We start from the raw sequence: 20,203 nt of genomic DNA, 5'->3' as shown, positions 1-20,203 counted from the left end.
AAAAAAAAAAAAGTAACCTGGAAATAGGATATGTACTCTCTCTTTTATTACAAGCCCTAAATGTCTCTATTTATTCATTTATATCACTTGCCAGTCTCATAGGCATTTGAATTTGAGATCTGTGATACGGTCCTTAGAGACTCCGGAGGAATTTACTTATTCAAGAAATATTAGCACCGAGTGGGTGCTGGTCACTGGAGATACAGTGGGGCAAAAAAAGGCACGTTCTCTGCTTATGTAGAAGGAACAAGGAGTAACCAATGTGTTTTTTTTTCCTTAAAGGTTATCTTCATATTTATTTATTATTTGGCCGCACTGGCCGGCATAGGGGCTTTTAGTTCCCCGACCAGGGATCAGACGTGTGCCCCCTTCAGTGGAAGCCCAGATTCTTAACCACTGGACCGCCAGGGAAGTCCCCACTAATGAGTTCTTTAGACTATGTAAATGTTAGGTGTTTTAGAGAGTGTGTTGATAGGGACTGTTAGATGAAAAATCTTACTCTCCACTCATTCAAGAAAGTGAAGGCAACCTACAGAATGAAAGAAAATATTTGCAAATCATATATCTGACAATGTCTAGTATCCAGAATCTATAAAGAACTTTTACAACTCAGCAACAAAAAGATGAACCTCCAATTTAAACGTGAGCAAAGGACCTCAATAGACATTTCTCCAAAGAAGATAAACGAACAAGCAAGCACATGAAAAGATGCCCAACAGCAATAGTTATTAGGGAAATACAAATCAAAACCAGTGAGATTCCACTTTACATCCACTAGGATAGCTATAATAGAAAAGATGGAAAATACTAAGTGTTGGCCAAGATGTAGAGAAATTGGAACCCTCATACATTGCTGGTGGGAATGTAAAATGGCACAGTCACTTTGGAAAACTGTTTTGCAGTTCCCCCAAAGGTTAAAGTATGGTTACCAGCTACTGGGTATCTACCTACAAAAGAGCAATTCCACTCTTGAGTGTATAACCAAGAGAGAGGAAACTTCTTGAGAGTAACCACTAGATGGCACTGGTATTTTAAAATTCACAGTTATACAATACTGCAAAATGTTAATTTATTAACAATATTGTGACGTTATAATCTGACTTGGATTAAGCCAAAAATAGTATGAGGTTCCTTATAGGACCCTCATAAAGGGGAAATAAGAGGAGGCATAAATTTTAAATTCCTTAAAGAAATACTTTTTATCATTAGAACAAATTGTCAAAATAGTCAAACTTATCTTCACTTTTTGTGACTTCTAAAGTCTATCAAGGGACTCCCCTGGTGGTCCAGTGGTTAAGAATCCGCCTTCCAGTTTCGATCCCTGGTCAGGGAACTGAGATCCCACATGCTGTGGGGCAACTAAGCCCTTGCGCCACAACTACTGAGCCCAAGCACCGCAACAAAAGATCCCGCATGCCGCAACAAAGATCCGGCGTGCCACAACTAAGACCTGGCTTAGCCAAATAAATAAATAATAAATAAATAAATACAGTCTATCAAGTTTGGGACTTCCCTGGCGGTCCAGTGGTTAGGACTCTGTGCTCTCACTGCTGAGGGTGGGGATTTGATCCCTGATCGGGGAACTAAGATCCCAAAAGCCGCGTGGCACAGCCAAAAAAAAAGCCTATCAAGTTTAATTCTCCAATTTTAAAAAGTGCTTTTCAAATACATAGGAGGCTGAAAATGCCAACTTGAACTGAAATATCAAAGGATATGACACTGAAAACAAGTTTAATCTTACTGTCAAATTAGGACTCTTCTAACCCTGACCTTGCATAAGGGTATATTTTCTTAAAGTGTAGAATGCAGTGTAGAATTCAAATTTGTTGACCACAACCCACATCCATAAATTTCTCATCCAGACCCTGTACACGGTTTTCTATTTTATTTGAATCTATTATGTAGTACCCCGTTTTTTGGTTTTTTTTTTTAAGTTGATCATGACCTACAAAGTTATTTCAATGCCTCATTCTTGGATCATAACCTACCATTTGGAAAACACTGCTTTAGTGTGTTGTAATTTGCCGTTGTGATTTTTCAACTTGCTTTTTAAGATATTCTAGGCTTCTTCAGTCAAATATAAAATTACTAACTGCTGGTCAAAGGCCAGCAATCCAATGTGACTAACAGCAGATGCTTTCAGGCACATTGGAAGAGTCAGAGATCTGTTGAAACTTTCCATTCCTTTCACCCCAAGGGAAATCCTTGGTGTTTTGAGGGTATAGCAGTTGCTTCTGACAAGGTACCAAATCTTCCCAATAGGACCCCTAACTGCACCTTTTATTGCTCAGTGAATTGTTGCCAGTCATTTAATTAGTAAATGTTGGATATTAACTTCATTGCTGTATTTTAATGTCTATATTTTTCTGATAATACATTATTCCAACATCTAAAGAAAGTGAAAGTTTCTAATATCACCCTTCGGGGATAATCATTGTTAACAGTTCGGCATGTATCCTTTAAGACTTCGAAATTTTTATATAGATTTTGATTGATTTTAAAAAAGCATAGGGGAAATTATATATATTCTATTGTTTTGGAAACTTTTTTTGTTTTACTTAATGTATCATAAACATCTTTCCAAGTCTATACCCAAAAGTTCACCTTAACTTTTTTTTTTAATAGGTGTGTTACCAACCTGGGTCCTTGGACTCTTTAATCAATAGAAATTGATAAGAGGCCAGAGGAGAAATTCAGGCAAGGCTTTATTGGGAGTGAAAATAAGAAACAGGTGCCCTTGCTCACTCTCCAAGGAGGGTGGGCTGGTTCCTTAAATAGAGCGAGGGTAGGGGCAGATGGTGAATCGGGCAGGAGGGGCGGCTTAGATGGTCTGCCCACCCCCGTGGTGGTGCTGTGTGCAGGGATCATGCGCAGTACCCTGCTTCTGCTCCAGGCACTTCACAAGTGGCAGTCGGTTTGTGGCCTTTTTGGAACATTGTTCTTAATCACTCCACTGCCATGCATGAAGTTATTTTTAGTCCCTTATAGTTTCTCTGTATTCTGTTGCTGGAGGAGACATTTGTCCAGTAAAGGGTCCCACATCCCAGTTCCCAGCCTATCTTAGGTGCATAGTTTTCTTTTACATGAATATACTCCATATTAATTTTACCATTTGTGATGGACATTTTAAGGTGTTTCAATATTGTCTATATTATAAACAATATTGCAATAAAAGCCTTTGTGTGTACATCATTGTTCACCAGTCAATGCCTTGTTTAGCAGCTGGTGTTTTCTAGTTCTGGCAAATGTGAGGTCTGCTGGGAAAGGTTTTCTTAAAGTTTTTTCTTTCTTAAAGAGACCACAGAATAGATTGCCTCTTTTCTTCTATTGTTATTTCTGGATGTGATGCTTGGAACAGCTGCATCTATCTTGCAACCACGAGTGGAACTAGCCTTCCCCTTTCCATAGCTCCTTCAAGGGTGAACTTTCTCCTATAACATATGAAAGAAAGTTTGGGGTTGGGGAGCAGTTGTCTCAGAACCCTCCTGAGTCTCCCACCTAGCTTTCTAATTCTCCCCCTGCTCAAAGGCACACTGTGGGTTTTCCTCACTTTGCAGCTTGGCCATCTTGTAGAATTCCAGGAAACAGTTCCCTCAGCAGACAACTGCTCCCTCTCATGAGTGCAAGTAGTGGAGTGGGTGTGTGGACCACGCCATATTCCACTTTTTTGCTCTGTTGGCTTGTTTTTTGGGTTTTTTTCCTTTTTAAAAATATTTATTTATTTTTGGCTGTGTTGGGTCTTTGTTGCTGCGTGTGGGCTTTCTCTAGTTGCGGTGAGCAGGGGCTACTCTTCGTTGTGGTGCATGGGCTTCTCATTGTGGTGGCTTCTGTTGTGGAGCACAGGCTCTAGGCGCATGGGCTTCTGTAGTTGTGGCACATGGTCTCAGTAGTTGTGGCTTGCGGGCTCTAGAGCGCAGGCTCAGTAGTTGTGGCGCATGGGCTTAGTTGCTCCGCAGCATGTGGGATCTTCCCGGACCAGGGCTCAAACCCGTGTCCCCTGCATTGGCAGGTGGATTCTTAACCACTGTGCCACCAGGGAAGCCCACTGGTTTGTCTACTACACCATCCCCACACAACTCTTTGTCAAAGAGTTGAGGTTTATATGAGGGAATTACTATCTATATATATATCTATATATATATAAATAATAACTTTATATAACAACTGCTATGTCAACTACCTACCCATTACACATTCTCCACTTCTTATTAACAGTATATCTCTATTATTAGAGGTGGCAGTATGCCCAGCAAAAGCAGTGAATCTCTCAAGCCTCCCCTGCAACTAGGGGTGTCCATGTGACCAAATTATGGCTAATGAAGTAAGCGGAAGATGTTGGGGAGGACTTTGGGAAAACTTCTTTAAAGGGCTTCCAGACATTTTGTGACCTTAAGACTGAAAGCCATATACTCACATAATAGAACAAAAAGGAGACTGGATCTTTGATGAACATGGAGTGCCATAACAGCCCTGAAACCATTATTTCTAGGCTTCTTTTGTGTGATAAATAAATTTTTATCTAGTTTAAGGCACTGTTATTTTTGGTTTTCTGTTACATGCATCTGGACCTAACTCTTAAATGCAAAAGTATCAAAAGACTATAAACCACTGCAAGGGGTTCCCTCTTGAACACAGCCAAATCGCTAGCGTTGCTCCTCATCTTCATATCTGCTTTTCTCCCTGAGAGTATCAGTTTTGTTCAAATTTCCTTCTTTAAAATTGTCTTTAATATCTCTACCCCCTTTCAGGAAATGCCCTGCTCACAGGAGTTGGTCTCATATATTAAGATCCATCCTCTTTTCCTAAGCCAAACATTTTCCCAAGCATAAATTACCCATTCTATTTAGAATATGACTTTAGCAAGAGAGTCCACGGTGGGTGTAGGTGTTCCAAGTCCAATTCCCTTGGAGATATTTCCCCCTAATTCTTCCTGGGGTCCAGTAAGTGACTATTATGTCAAACACACCCACACCTCCCAAACTCAGGCATTAATTCGGAGACACAGTACTCTACTGTGAATACATGTACTCTTTCCAAGCTGAGAAAGAGAAATATTTGATTCTTCTGTTATCAACATAGCTTCAACCCTGCTCACTATAAAGATAGCATTTGATGATTTTATATTGCAGAACAATACCAGTTATTTTTTAATCTTCTAGCTTTCAAACTGTGCCTACCAGGCATTTAAAAAAAAAAAGACATTTGAAGTTAGCTTAAGAATCAGTCCCATAATTGAGCCATCTATCTCTTAATGGCCACTACTTTGCTACACAAATACCAAACTTTGGAATTACCGCATATCTTTCCTCTATGCCAAATTAAATTCTTGTAGGTGTCATCCTCCTACTACCCTCTACTAAATTAAATTCTTGGTTAAGGTCTCATACTCCTACTGCTCCAGTAGAAGACAGGCTATATGAAGACATTATCCTCTGATACAAGTAATCCTCCACCATGTTCATCAAAGATCCCGTCTTCTTTTTGTTCTATTATGTGAGTATATGGCTTTCAGGAGATTTGCTTTTCCAGTTACATGAGCAACATATTCTCATAGAGAAGTCCTCCAGATTGTTCTTTTGTTTTGCTTTTCTGCTACTGACCTTTTGCTTGTTTGCCTGTTCAAGGTTGAATATTTGCCTGGTGCCCTGCAGGATCATATGAAGTAAACATCTTTTAGAACCATAATGGGGAGGGAGGGCAGTAGTTCTATCCAGTCGTCTGGCATCGCAGGAACCTTTCCACTGACCTTGTAAACTATGATCAGATTTTTGCACAAGACTATTTCCACAAAGGGCAAATAAGTAAAAATAAAATAGATATACTCTAACCAATCCATCTGACTCCTTGTTAAATAGTTATATCAAAAATTTTAGGGGAAAAAGAAAAAAAAATTTTAGGGGAAGGTTTCAGTTAATGGCCAAAGCAAAGGCCTTGTTCTAGTCGCAAATAAAATTTATATATCCTATTAAAGATATGGTCTCAGATTCCTAAGAAGGGACTATTTTGTCCCATAGAAGAACATTTACAATATTATAGGCATCTATAATATGTATCAACTTCATATATCTGTAGACAAATGGAATACCAAGGAAAGGCACATCAACTCTTATTATAGGAAGCTAACTTCAGGGCACAAGAGTTATAGGTAACAGGTTCTTGGAAAGGGAGAAAAAAAGGACTTGTCCTTTTTCTTCTGCTATCCTACTCACAGCTATTCCTCCACCTCTGCTTCTTTGAAAACATTGGGGTGAATCACACATTAGTTAACTGGTTAGGAATAGGTAAGTTAAGGGAGAATCATGATAAGGGCTGGTGAAAGACAGTATTCAAGGCTGCTTGAGAAGAATGGAAATATTTAATCAAAGTCATTAATTGTTACAAAACTTCCAGGGAAGTGAACAAAAATGAACCTAAATCAGAGAAGAAATTTCAAGTATAATGAAACTAGGAAACTGACACAACCCTACCAAAAACTATGAAGAATACTTCCAATTTGTATCCAAATTAAGGAAAGCAGTGAGATTTGACAAGCATTTCTTCTAAGTAATAACTCAGTGCCATTTTTTAGAAAGTAAATGAGATTGTCCTAAAAGTCCAGCAGTAATCTGAAATTTGAAGAAATAAGGACTAGTGACTTGGGTGGACCAGGGAAAAATTAAGAACGCCACCCTTGGGAGGTCTATTCCAAGATGGTAAAGAAGGTAGAACTGGGGCTTCCCTCGTGGCGCAGTGGTTGAGAGTCCGCCTGCTGATGCAGGGGACACGGGTTCGTGCCCCGGTCCGGGAAGATCCCACATGCCGCGGAGCGGCTGTGCCCGTGAGCCATGGCCGCTGAGCCTGCGCGTCCGGAGCCTGTGCTCTGCAACGGGAGAGGCCACAACAGTGAGAGGCCCGCGTACAGCAAAAAAAAAAAGGTAGAACTGAAGAAGAGACAATATGATACACATTTTGGTTTTCCAGGACTCAGTTTCCTGACCCATAACTGAAACTTGGAAGTTAGGGGCTGCTGAAGAGTTAATAATGACCTGCAAGACAGGTGTGCAATTGTTGACCAAAGTAAACTGAGCAGAGTAAATAAACACTGATTATAAGATAAAAATCCTACAACAGGATGGGTCTCTCCAAAACACTCAAACTAAAAAAAGATTTTTTTTCTTTTAAATCTTATTTCCAGTAGAAATGAGCACGTCTCATACTCAGATCTTGGTTTCTAACCCTATACTCCAATAAAAGGAACCAGGGTTCCTTGGAGTAATGACTCATTTTAGGACTGGGGCAGAAAATATACAAGGTGATCCTGGAGCATCTTGTAGTGCCAGAAAGTAAGGAAGTACTCAAAACAGACCAACAAACAAACCCAAAACAAAACACCCCACATTGATGGAGGTATGTCAAAGGAGTACAGAAGTCAACTGAAAGATCTCTCAATGGCTAAAACTGAAACACTTTGAGCAACAAAATAAAGTGGTACTGGATTATAATCAAAGTATAAAATAAATATCCATGAGTTGATAGTGATATAATCATATGATTGAATTAAAAATGAGGAGAAATGACAGAATTCCTGTACAGAAGAATGCGAAATAATTTCTGTAAATACAGCCTCCTCAAGGAGGTGCAGAATAACTCTCCATTCCTTGAGTGTGGGCTGTACATAGTGACTTCTTTCCAAAGAGTACAGTATGAAAAGGGGAAAAAAATTACAGTGAAGAAAGCTGATAAACACCAGCTCAGTCAGGTGATCAAAGTCAACATCAACTGTGATAAGCCATGTTGATAATATGTATCCTTGATATGATGTGATGAAATGGTACTTTTTCTCTGTAAACCTCCCCAAAACCTATAACTCTAGTCTAATTGTGAGAAAAATATAAGATAAATTGCAACTGAAGGACATTCTACAAAATACCTAACCAGTACTCCTCAAAACTGTCAAGGTCATCAAAAAGAAGGAAAGTCTGAGAAACTGTCACAGCTAAGAGGATCCTAAGGGGATATGATGACTAAAAGTAATATGGTATCTTGGATGGGATCCTGGAACAGAAAAACAACATTAGGTAAAAAATAATGATATCTTAATAAAGTATGGATGATAGTTAATAACAATGTATTAATATTGGTTCATAAATTGTAACAAATGTATCCTACTAATGTAAGATGTTAACCGTAGAAACTGGGTGTAGGGCATATAAGAAGTCTCTGTACTAGCTTCACAATTTTTCTGTAAATCTAAAACTGCTCTAAACAATAAAGCTTAAATAAGAACCTGCTGTAAAAAAAATAAATAAAATAAAATTCAAAAAATAAAGCTTATTTAAAAATTTTTAAACCTTATAATAATGCTACATAAATTTTTAAAAACCCACCATTTTAAATGATTGGATTAATTGGAAGAAAATACGGATATCCCTAAGGCAATGGTTCTTAATGGAACTTGCATCCCAGGGAATATTTGTGAATATCTGGAAACATTCTTAGTTGTCACATTTGTGTGGGGGATGTTATTGGCATCTAGTGAATAGAGTCCAGGGATGCCACTAAACATGCTATAATACACAGAACAGTACATCCCATCCTCCCGAGAATATCCCATCCAAAATGTGCTGAGGTTGAAAACTGCTGCCTTAATTGATGAGGTTTGGGGACCTATATCAATGCTGACAGAAACAGGCTAGATTGTGTGTGTGTGTGTATGTGTGTGTGTGTGTGTATAAGATACATTCAAAATATGTATGATATATATGTAAATTATGAGATAACAATAAACATCTGTGAAACCATCACCCAGCTAAAGGACTGAAAATGATGAGTCATGTGCTTCTCTGCATTCCATCTCCCTGCCTCCTCCCGAGTAGTAACCATTGAGTTTTGTGTTTATCTTTCCCTTGTCATCCTTTATAAAATTGTGTGTGTGTATGTGTGTGTGTGTGTGTACACAATATATTGGTTAGCTTTGCTTGGTTGTGCTTCCTTTTTAACTTTATAGAAATGGTATCTTAGTATGTATAGTTTTCTCAGATTTACTTTTTTTGTTGTTTTTTGGGTTTTTTTGGCCACGTTGCACAACATGTGGGATCTTAGTTCCCCAACCAGGTATTGAACCTGTGCCCCCAGAATGCAGAGTCTTAATCACTGGACTGCCAGGGAAGTCCCTGATTTGCTTTTTCATTCAGTATTTTGATTTATCCATAGCATTGCCTATTGTAGTTTATTCATTTTTCACTGCTGTATACTATTCCATTGTGTGACTATGCCACAATTTATTTGCCCATCTCTCTTGTTGATGGACATTTGGGTTATTTGCATATCATGTTTATTATATAGAACAGTGGTGCTATGAATATGCTTTCATATGTCTCCTAGTGCACATTTCAAGTTTCTCTAGGTTATGTACATATAAGAGTGGAATTACTAAAGTGTGGATGTCTTTAAGTTGAAATTATGTTTAAGAACTCATTTTCTATCCTGAAGTCATAAAGATAGTCTCCTAAATGTTATTCTAAAAGCTTAAAAATTTTGCCTTTCCTTTTTGAGTCACCTGGAGCTGCTCATTGTATGTGGGTATGAGGTTGATATCTATTAATATATTTGTAATGAGGTAGAGATAAACTTCCACTCTTTTCCCCATTGATCTAAATGCCTTCTGTGTCCTACATCAAGTTTTCATATATACCCATATCTGTTCCATTAAATAATTAGTCTATCCCTATGGCAATACTACATTTTTCTTGATTATTTGACTTTATAAATTTTAAGATTTGGTGAGGCAAATCCTCTCACATTGTTATTCTTCAAGATTGTCTTATTCTAGAAATCATTTCATCAAATTCCTGGGAATATTGCTTGGGATTGCTTTGAATCCATAGATCACTTTGGGAAACTATGTCTTTACAATTTAGTGTCTTCTACTCCATACGTGGTACGTCACTTCTTTAGGCTGGGACTTTACTAATACAGTTTCATTTTTCTTTCCATAAGGTATTACAGATATTGGTTAGATCTATTCCTCAGTATCTTTGTTTTTATACAAAATTTAATGGCATCCTTTGTGTGTGTGAATGATAAAATGTACAGAACACAAATTTTATCATTTTAACTATTTTTAAGTGTATAGTTCTGTGGCAGTGGGATTACCATTTCTAAGTGATATTTTCTTTTTTTCTTTTTTTTTTGCCATGCCACTCGGCTTGCAGGATCTTAGTTCCCCAACCAGGGATAGAACCCGTGCCCCCTGCAGTGGAAGCGTGGAATCCTAACCACTGGATCTCCAGGGAATTCCCTCTAAGTGATATTTTCTAATTGTTGTTGCTGGTATGTAAAATGCAACTGATTTTCATATACTCATACCTAGACTTCTTACTAAACTCATTAATTTTAACAATTTTGACATACTTTTGGATTTTTCTATATAATTATATTAATTGCAAATAATGGGAATTTGCTTTCTCCTTTCCAATATTCACATCTTTTACTTCTGTTTCTCGTCTTACTGTACAGGAACTATGGTATAATACTAAATAGAAACTTAAGCAAAGGCCCAAAACATAAATAAAAAAAGATTGATACATTTTATTTTGCTAAAATTAAGAGATTTTGTTCAGCAGAAGACACTATAAAGAAAATGAAAAGAGAAGCCACATTCTGGAAGAAGATATCTACTATAGTTATTGCCAGGGACACCTAAAAACCAATAAGTAAACAACAATAGTCAAATAGAAAAAAATAGGTAAAATACATTACAGATATTATACTGAAGAAGATTCATGATTGGCCAGTAAAATATGACATGATATTCCATTGTATTAATAATTAGAAAATGAAAATTTAGGGCACACAAGGCATTTTTAAACTCACTGGCAAAATTTTAAAATTGTACAATACCAATTGAGAGTATGAGCAATTGGATTTCTCAAACACTTGATAATAGTGGTAGTGAAAATTAATAAAATCACATTGGAAACAAAGTAAAGATGAAGATTAGCAAATTCCATGACTCTGCAATTCCACTCCTGAACATATAACCTAGCCTGTAGGACCTAGAGAAATCTCTGTAAGTGCCTCAGGAGATAGGTACAAGAATATTCAGAGAAAAAAATATTTATAATAACACAACAACAAGGAGAAACTAGAAACCACTCAAATATCAATCAAGAGAATGCATAAATTGTGGCATATTCTCATAGAGAAATACTGTACAGCATTGAAAATTAATGAACTACATGGAATTGATCACAGAATCATAATATTGAGTGAAAAAACAAATGGCAGAAGAATATTAAAATATTCAACCATTTATATAAAGTTCTTATGGTTTAGGAATTTGCACAAATATCTTAAAACTATAACGAAAGCAAGGGTATAGGATTACCACTCTTTACACTGGGGCGGGAGAGATCAGAAATGGGATTAGAAAAGGACATAAAAGGACCTTCAGTTTTGCCTTTGAAATCAAGTTCTCCTTGGTGGTCATTTTATTATTATGCTTAATAATTTATGTATTAAATTATTTTGAAAAAAATTTAGACATTCAGAAAAATTGTAAAATTTCTACAGAGCATTCCTGAATACCCTCTGTCTAGCTTCCCCTAATGTTAATCTCTTGTATAACCAGAATACAATTATCAGAACTAAGAAATTAAATCACTCAATACTATTAAATAAACTACAGACTTTATTTGCGTGGTAGGCAGAATTCTAGAGGTTTTTTCCTCCAACAATATTCCCATTCCCTGGTTTTGTAAACACTAATTGTGGGTATGCTTGGAAGGGATTTTGCAGATGTAATTAAAGTTCCACATTAGCTGACTTTAGAAAATGGAGATTACCTGACTCAGATAACAGCCCTTAAAAGCTGAAGCTTTCTCTGGCTGATGGCAGAAAAGGAAGGCAGAAGAAGTCAGAGAAATTCAAAATACGAGAAGGACTAGCCTTACCAGTGCTGCTTTGAAAATGGAGGGGGCCACCTAAGAAGGAACACAGGTAGCCTCAAGAATCCCTGGCTGACAGCCAGCAAGGAAACAGGGATCTTGGGTCTACATTCATGAGGAACTGGATTCTTACAACAACATGAAAGAGCTTGGAAGCTGACTCTTCCCAGACAGTCCAGATAAAAGCCTCAGCTGGCCAATTCCTTAACTTGGGCATTGTGAGACTAAGGAGAGACCCAGTCAAGCCCACGTGGGCTTCTGATCTACAGAACTTTGAGATAACAAATGTGTATTCCTTTAAGCTTCTAAATTTGCACATGGTAATTTGTTACACAACAACAGAAAACAAATATCATTTGTATTTTATCCATTTATCCACTAATGTCCCTTTCCTGTTGCAGTTGCATTTAGTTGTGTCTCATTAGTAACCTCCAACCTGTAACACTTCATCAGTCTTTGTCTTTCATGATACTGACAGTCTTGAAGAGTGCAACAAACAAAAAATATTTTGATTTCAAGTTTGTCTAGTGTTTTCTTGGGATTAGATTGAGTTATGTATTTTTGGCCAAAATACCATAGGAGCAATGTAACCTTGTCAGTGCAGTCTATCAGGAGTTCATGTCAACATGTCATATTACTGTTAATTTTAACCTTGATTGCTTAGCTAAGATGGTATCTGCTGAGTTTCTTTACTGCAAAATTACTATTTTTCTCTTTATAATTAATAAATATCTCAGGGGAGATACTTTGAGACTATGCCATCCTATTCTTAAAATTTTGCTAATTTTAGCATCCATTGGTGGATCTTGTCTGCAGCAATTATTCTAACAATGGTTTTCTATTTCCCATATTCTGTCTATGCGTGTTAATTAGAATTCATCTGTAAGGAAGAGCTATCCCTTTTCCTTCACTTATTTGTTTCTTCAACTATTTATTTGTATCAGTATTGGCTCATGTTATTTTACTTTATGGGTTATACAATACTATTGTTACTTATTTTGTTGCTCAAACTATTTCCCTTTTGGTCACCAGGAGATCTTTCAGTAGACTCCTGTGGCCTTTTGGCATGTCCCTATCATTTTATAAGTACTTCTTTACTTTTTAGCACCTCAAGATACTCTAGGCTCATTTAGTATTTTTGCTTCTGCAGCCCTGGAAACAATGACTTCTCTGAGGAGTCCTGGTTCTTTTTACTGGGGAACAGTATTTAGAAACTAAAATGTGGGCGTAAGTTAATGACGTGTCATTGTCCGGCCTTCTCAGCAGGTAAAGCTTGGAAATATAAGTATATATACCTACCCATGCCTACACACATGTATATTTAATTGTGCTATATTGTATGTTATAGAATAGAACCAGTCCTCTGTGAGGAGGACCTTCTTAACTTAATAAGAGTGAAGGAAAAAAAAAAAAAGAGTGGAGGGAAAGGTGCCCAACCAGATGTGGGTACTTAGCAGAATATTCAAAGTATTTTGTGAAAATGTGTTGAGAGAAGGCATACCTTACTTGCCGGTAGTCTACTGATCTGAACCCTGACATAGTCACTCCCCCTCCACTATACCCACCAAGCAGTTGAAAGGTGAAACGAGAATATAAACCACTGATATCTAGCCCTCTGAATCAAAAGCAAAAAAAAAAAAAAAATTCAATAATTCACAGGTAAGTGGAGAGATTTATGATCTCTCAATGACTCACACTATTCTTTAGTAAATTTAAGATCAGAATAGAACTACCATCACTCAAAAATAAGGCACCCTTCCCTGCCCTACACAGACAAGGAAAAACAATTCTAGCAGAAACCCATGCCAAAAACAACAATCACAAATGAAGTAGAAGAATATAATATGTGAAAACATATGAATTGTACTTTTAAAGAAGAACAAACATGGAACAGAGGAAACCTTTGGGCAAAATACTTCTTTGCCCTATTTAGGTAATTAAACAAGGACTCCATGAAACATGAGATTTTAAAATATAGGTAAGATGTAGGCAAAACATTCTCTGACATAAATTGTAGCAATGTTTTTTGGGGGCTGTCTCTCAAGACAAAAGAAATAAAAGCAAAAATAAACAAATCAAACTTATAAGCTTTTGCACAGCAAAGGAAACCATAAACAAAACAAAAAGACAACACCCAGAATGGAATAAAGTATTTGAAAACCATGCAACTGGCAAGGGATTAATTTCCAAAATATACAAACAGCTCATACAGCTCAATATCAAAAAAACAACAACCCAATTAAAAAATGACCAGAAGACCTAAAGTAACATTTCTCTAAAGAAGACACACAGATGGGGCTTCCCTGGTGGCGCAGTGGTTAAGAATCCGCCTGCCAATGCAGGGGACGCGGGTTCGGGCCCTGGTCTGGGAGGATCCCAGATGCCGCGGAGCAGCTGGGCCCGTGTGCCACAACTGCTGAGCCTGCGCTCTGGAGCCCGTGAGCCACAGTTGCTGAGGCCTGCGCGCCTGGGGCCTGTGCTCCACAGCGGGGGAGGCCACCGCAATGAGAGGTCCGCTCACCGCGGCAAGGAGCGGCCCCTGCTCACCACAATTAGAGAAAGCCTGTGCGCAGCAACCAAGACCCAATGCAGCCTAAAATAAATAAATAAAATAAATAATTTTTTTTAAAAAGTGAATTGTTTAAAAAAAAAAAGAAGACATACAGATGGTCAACAGGCACATGAAAAGATGCTCAACTTCGCTATTTACTAGAGAAATGCAAATCAAAACTACAGTGTGGTATCACCTCACACCGGTCAGAATGGCCATCATTAAAAAGTCTACAAATAATAAATGCTGGAGAGGGTGTGGAGAAAAGCGAACCCTCCTACCCTGTTGATGGGAATGTAAACTGGTGCAGTCAGTATGGAAAACAGTATGGAGTTTCCTCAAAAAATTAAGAATAGAACTACCATATGATCCAGCAATCCCACTCCTGGGCATATATCCAGAGAAAACTCTAATTCAAAAAGATATACACACCCCAATGCCAAGACATGGAAGCAACCTAAATGTCCATCAACAGATAAATGGATAAAGAAGATGCAGTATATATACACAATGGAATATTACTCAGCCATAAAAAAATGAAATAATGCCATTTGCAGCAACATGCATGGACCTAGAGATTATCATACTAAGTGAAGTAAATCAGAAAGAGAAAGACAAATATCATATGATAACCCTTATATGTGGAATCTAAAAAAAAATGATACAAATGAACTTTTTTATGAATCAGAAACAAACTCACAGACATAGAAAACAAACCTATGGTTACCAAAGAGGAAAGGAGAAGGGATAAATTAGGAGTTTGGGATTAACAGATACATACTACTATATATAAAACAGATGAACACAAAGGCCTACTGTATAGCACAGGGAACTATATTCATTACCTTGTAATAAACTATAATGGAAAAGAATCTGAAAAAGAATATATATATATATATTTTATATATATATGTATAGAATACATATGTGTGCATATATGAATCACTTTGCTGTACACTAGAAACTAACACAACATTGTAAATCAACTATACTTCAATTAAACAAATGTAAATATGGGACTTCCCTGGCAGTCCATTGGTTAAGACTCCATGCTTCCACTGTAGGGGGGTGGTTCAATCCTGTTCGAGGAACTAAAGATCCCCACATGCCACATGGCATGACCAAAAAAAAAAAATGTATGTATGTAAGACAATAATGAGATGAAAAAAGAAAAAAGCTGGCAGAGCTAGTGAAAGAATAAAGGGAAAAATTAAATTATATAATTTTAAAACACATTAAAATAGTAAGGAATCAAATTAATACTATAGAAATCTGAGTTATAGTTGGAAAGAATAGGCTTGAGAAAATCATACAAAATATTAAGGGATAAAAACATATGACATTAAATAAAAATAAGGAAACGATCAATCAGAGACCAATAAATAACTAGTTAGTAATGCTAAGGAAGAAAATAGAACAAGTTTAACACAAATTGAATACAGTAAATAATTTCCAAATCAAAAGAAAGATTGTCTCTGCCAGGTACAACCTGTATCATGTATTCATTTAATAAGATACTGGCTACTATGTGCTAGGCATTGTTCTAGTTGCTAAGAATACATCTGCAAACAAATATCACTGCTTTAACTGATTTTACATTTTAGCAAAGGGAGATGAACAATAAATAAAATGAGTAAGTTATATATGTTAGAGTAAGGAGAAAAATAAAGCAGGGAGGAGGAGAGATAGTAGGGTGAGTATGCATGATTTCCCATTCCAAATAGAGTGGTCAGGAAAGGTCTTAGCGGGAAAGTGACATGTGAGGAAGGATAGGAAGGAGCAAACCATGTGGGGAAAAGCATTCCAGGAAGAGGGAACATAAGGTACAAAGGGCTCTGAGATGGGAACCTGACTGGTCCCAACTAGGAACCACCAATCTGATGTTCAAGGAAGGGTTCGAGGCTAGAGAAAAAAAATTGGTAATCATCAGGCTATAGATGATATTTAAAACCTTGAAACTGTATCAAGAGAGTAAGTATAGTAAGAGAAGGTCAAAGACTGAGTCTTGAAAGTATCTGAATGCCATGAGTTCAGAACCAGGAAGGAAGATGGGAGTGGCCATAGAAGTACAAAAACATAACAAAAATGCAGTGTCCTGAGAACCAAGTGAAGAAAGTGTATCAAGGAGTAGGGAACTGTCAACTTCTGAAGATGGTTTGATTTAGATGAGGTCTGAGAATTGCCCATAAGATTGTTTCTAGAAAAATTAATAATGATTCAAAATAAGACATATCCTAAATAATTATCTAAATTTCAAAGATGAAGAAAAACTTTTCCAAGTATCTGCCCAAAGAAATAGTTTATACAGAAGGAAAAAGACTGGCTTCAGTCTTTTCCACCATAGTTTAATGATGCTGAAGGAGAGAAGGGCTATAGCTAGAGAGTTTTCTGGGGAGTGACTCAATAGTTCTTCATCCACTTAAGTTTTACCTTAGATAAGTAATAAAATTTGTAAGGACTCAGGAAACAGATAACCCAAGATCCCGTCTAAAAATAATCTTGAAAATTTATTCTACTAACTGGAAGATGAATTTTAAAAGCACAACACTGTCAGTTATGTCTAAATAAGTGTGATTATTTATAAAATGTAATGTGATGATTATGACTCCATAGAAAATTTACATAATGTGAAAATAATAATCCCCTGGCAAAACTGACTATAAAGAAGGGAGAGAGTTAGTGGAGGGCTATTTTCTTTCATTTCTCAGAGTGGAGTACATTGAATTGAATACATTTTTGCTTCTGAAGTTGATGATTTAAGTATATTATTTAAAATTTAATGATAATCATTACTAGAACGAAAACTAGGTCTTCTAATTTACCTGAGGAAGTTCTCAGAATTCTGATACCAAAACTGTACAGAGAGACCACAAAAAGCTCTAAAGTGATCCCATTTATTAATAGAGATATTAAAACCGTAACAAAAAATATTAGCAAAACAAATGTACCAATGTATTTTTTAAAATGTACCTTGACAGAGTAGGGTTTATTCTGTGAATGCAAAATGGCCTGACATGAAGAAATTTATGACAATAATTTGCTGCATTAAATGAAATGAGAAAAGCTACACCATTATCTCACAATCATATACCCCATTACCAAGATAATTTCAGATGCCCAAATTCAACATCTACTTGATCTGTTAAATTGAATATCTACCTGATGAAATTCTTAGAAAGCTGGAAATGTCACTGAGCCAAACTTGGGTCTGCTGGCCCACATGCAATAAAGCCAATCTACCAACACTAGGTTGTGTGAAGGAAAGTGAAGCGTTTATTGCAGGGCGCCCAGCAAGGAATTTAGGACAGCTAGTGCTCAAAACACCGGAGCTCCCCGATGGGTTTCAGCAAGGCTTTTTTTTTTTATGGTACGTGGGCCTCTCACCGTTGTGGCCTCTCCCGCCGCGGAGCACAGGCTCCGGACGCGCAGGCCCAGCGGCCCAGGCGCTCCGCGGCATGCGGGATCCTCCCGGACCGGGGCACGAATCCGACTCCGCTGCACTGGCAGGCGGACCCTCAACCACTGCGCCACCAGGGAAGCCCTCAGCAAGGCATTTTTAAAGGCAAGGTGAGGGTTGGGGGTGGTCGCAGGGTCTCTGATCAGCTCGTGCACATTCTCTGAATGGTTGATGGTGAGGTAACAGGGCAGTGTCACAGGGGCCAACATTATTAATCCTTACGTGCCAGCAGGTCTGGGGGCTATGCTCATGATCATCAAGTAGTTTTCTTCCATTTGATGGTGGTTTTAGCATCTGTAAAACAACTCAGGAAATGTGCATCAGATACTATTTTTTTTTTGGCCGCTCGGCTTGCGGGATCTCAGTTCCCCAACAAGGGATTGAACCCCAGCCACTGCAGTGAAAGCCCCGAATCCTAACCACTTAGGTCACCAGGGAACTCCCCAAACACTATTATCTGGGTACTTCAGAGAGGAGCTAAAGCAGAGGATATGCGGGTGGGGTCTGTCCTGGAAGGCCCCATAGTGTCCTGCTCGGTTACAGAGACAGAAGAAAAGTTTCCTCTTGGTGCTAGTATACTTTTTTTTTTTAATCAATTTTTATCAGAGTATAGTTGCTTTGGTGCCAGTATACTTCTTACATCAATACTTTGTTGGTAATCTCCCTTTTTATTTTTTAATGTTGAATCTTTTTTTGGCCATGCCTTGCTGCATGCAGGATCTTAGTTCCCCAGCCAGGGATCCACACCCCCTGCAGTGAAAGTGCAGTCTTAACCACTGGAGTGCCAGGGAAGTCCCTCTCCCTTTTTATTAAAAGGAGAGATAGGCCTCTGGTCCAGAACCTTCAGTAGATAATAGTATCTAGGTAGAATTTAATAACATTTTCTGTTTTCACTGTATTTGTTTTTATTTATGACAGCTCTTATGGCAAGTGATCGTGGTTTTTCCATTTATGATAGTGATATAAAAGAAAATAATTTTAAAATAAAAATATTGAGGTAAAAAAGTGAGGTGATTTAAAGAAAAATGTTAAGTAAACAAAAGTGAAGATGGTACATGGATAGAGTAAGAATTATGGAACTGGTATTGGAATGACTCAAGTTTGAGAACTGTTTCAGGCAAATGTTTCTTAAATAGGCCTGTGACTACATTCATGGAGGTCTGAGGGTTTTCTGCAACAATGTTTCAATTTGTCACATTTGTGTTTATAACATCTAAAATATCTTATAATGATACTCCAGATCAGGTGGATAACTTTCACAACAAAGTACTACCATGTGAATTTAGAGACAATGTATTTCTATTTGCTTTCCTACCCATTAGTGCCACTTTAATTGTCTTGGGCTAATGAGAAAAGAGCAGAGAGGCTTGATATGTAGATGATGCATTTGATTCAGATAGAGGGCAAATACCATGGCATGCTAAGAAATGAAGGTACATAGAAAGTTATTGATACAACTGAGTCTTTGCCACATTGCCCACTGTCGTGAAGTTATATCCATGCTGGTATCCAGCTAATATACAAAGGTTTGGCCCTACTAGTAGTTTAAGGACATTAATTGCGAATGGTTGATACCCAATTAGTGCCAGTTACTAAATATTTTGAGCATCTCCCATATCATTGGCCAAAGAACCTTTGCTGCAGGAGTCAGCACTATATTCACATTGTGAACAAGGATTTTTTTTTTAATAGTCAAACGATTTTGTCTTCTGAAATTAATAACTGTTAACTTGGATTTCTATAGCCTTTGGAATTTTTACATTTAATTTTTAAATCTATTTTGTTTACTGTTGGGTAAGAATCTAGTCTAATGTTTCTAAATATTTAACTGCCATTATAATGAAACTAAGTCAATGCTATTTTAGTCAATGCAACTATTTCAATCAATAGTTAGAAAATTATTTTAGGTCAACTACTTAAGTATCTTTTCTTTAAAAGCAGTCCAGAGGTGTAAATTACAAGGTTACATGGATGCATCCTTTTTTTAAAAAAAAACTGTAGATTTCAATGTATGTAAATTTTACCTAAAAGAAAATAATTGAGTGGAATGGTGAAGAGTGGATGATGTTGTAGATGAGAAAAGAATGTCAGAATATTGATGTAGAAAGTCCTAGAGTAAGACTCTTAGAAAACAAGTGAGAAGAAAGAAAACTTCATAGACACTTAATTTGCTCATGAGAAAAATGGTCGATGAAGCAACAAAGTGAAGAGGGGACAAGGCAAAAATTCTGTTATCAGTTCTCAGAAGTAGATGCCTGAGAGTAACTG

The sequence above is a fragment of the Delphinapterus leucas genome, chromosome 6 (assembly GCF_059928025.1).
Source record: "Delphinapterus leucas isolate spDelLeu-1000000601 "Yukka" chromosome 6, BTC_Dleu_Yukka2, whole genome shotgun sequence".
NCBI lineage: Eukaryota > Metazoa > Chordata > Mammalia > Artiodactyla > Monodontidae > Delphinapterus > Delphinapterus leucas.
The sequence above is the reverse complement of the archived record's forward strand: the minus strand, read 5'-3'. Positions refer to the sequence as shown.